This window comes from Myotis brandtii, unplaced genomic scaffold, assembly GCF_000412655.1.
Source record: "Myotis brandtii unplaced genomic scaffold, ASM41265v1 scaffold940, whole genome shotgun sequence".
Lineage (NCBI taxonomy): Eukaryota > Metazoa > Chordata > Mammalia > Chiroptera > Vespertilionidae > Myotis > Myotis brandtii.
Genome location: NW_005371877.1, coordinates 55,990 through 56,961, shown reverse-complemented (window position 1 = coordinate 56,961; position 972 = coordinate 55,990). Strand labels below are relative to the sequence as shown.

At 58.3% G+C, this 972-nt stretch overlaps 1 protein-coding gene across 1 annotated transcript in view; it reads right to left on the bottom strand.

Annotated features, from left to right (window-relative positions):
- Positions 1 to 972, bottom strand: part of CARS (cysteinyl-tRNA synthetase) — a 22,142-nt gene that overhangs the window by 5,205 nt on the left and 15,965 nt on the right. The gene's annotated exons all lie outside the window — the stretch shown is intronic.

The window sequence follows — 972 nt, the reverse complement described above, 5'->3', positions numbered from 1 at the left end:
GCCGGGCACTGCTCTGTGCTGAGCTGCCTGCCCGGCTCCTGAGACTGTTCGGGTTTGGAAGTGAGCCCTGAACTTCAAATGGCGTGGACTGCACGGCACCCTTGGGCCCGGCAGGCTCACCCAGCCACGTCCTGTGGCCACGGGGGTCCTGGGAACCCGCCCCCCAGCCCCTGAAGGCCCCACCACCTCGGGGCATTTAACATGCAAGGCGCTCTTTGTAAAGGTCAGAGGTGGGCCGTCTGCAGGAGGTTTTCTGTGGGAAGGAAAGGAATGTCTAGGGTCACGCGCACGAGCACTGAGCGGCTGTGGCTTTTCTACTGGCTGGGCTTCTAAGGCGCCCGCTGCCCCGCTCTGGGGCTGCTGGGGGTGTCCAAGCTCCACCTGCTGCTTCCTGCCCTTCCCGCCGATTCCCCGCCTGATCCTTTAGGACAGTGATGGCGAACCTTCTGAGCTCGGCGTGTCAGCATTTTGAAAAACCCTACCTTACCTCTGGTGCCGTGTCACATAGAGAAATGTTTTGATATTTGCAACCATAGTAAAACAAAGACTTGTATTTTTTATATTTACTTTACATGTTTAAATGCCATTTAACCAAGAAAAATCAACCAAAAAAATGAGTTCACGTGTCACCTCTGACACGCGTGTCATAGGTTCGCCATCACTGCTTGAGGTCACCGTCGTTAGGGCTAAGCGTCTCCACCTGTTCTAACCATGTAATCACAGCGCCTTCGGGGGGGGGGATTGGGGGGGGTCCCTGAGATGAGCCTGACCCGGTGCCGGTCACGTGACGCTTGTCACGCCGCGGGAACCGCGTGTCTGCTGGGAGTTTTCTCACGCGCACAGGCCACTGGACGGATGTTTCACGTGAGCAGAGTGTCTGACTACGGCCACACGGCAAGGGGGCGCGAGTGAGAATCCACCCCCCAGGCGCCTGCGCCCTAAGGCCTGGGCACCGGCCCTCTGGTCTCGTCT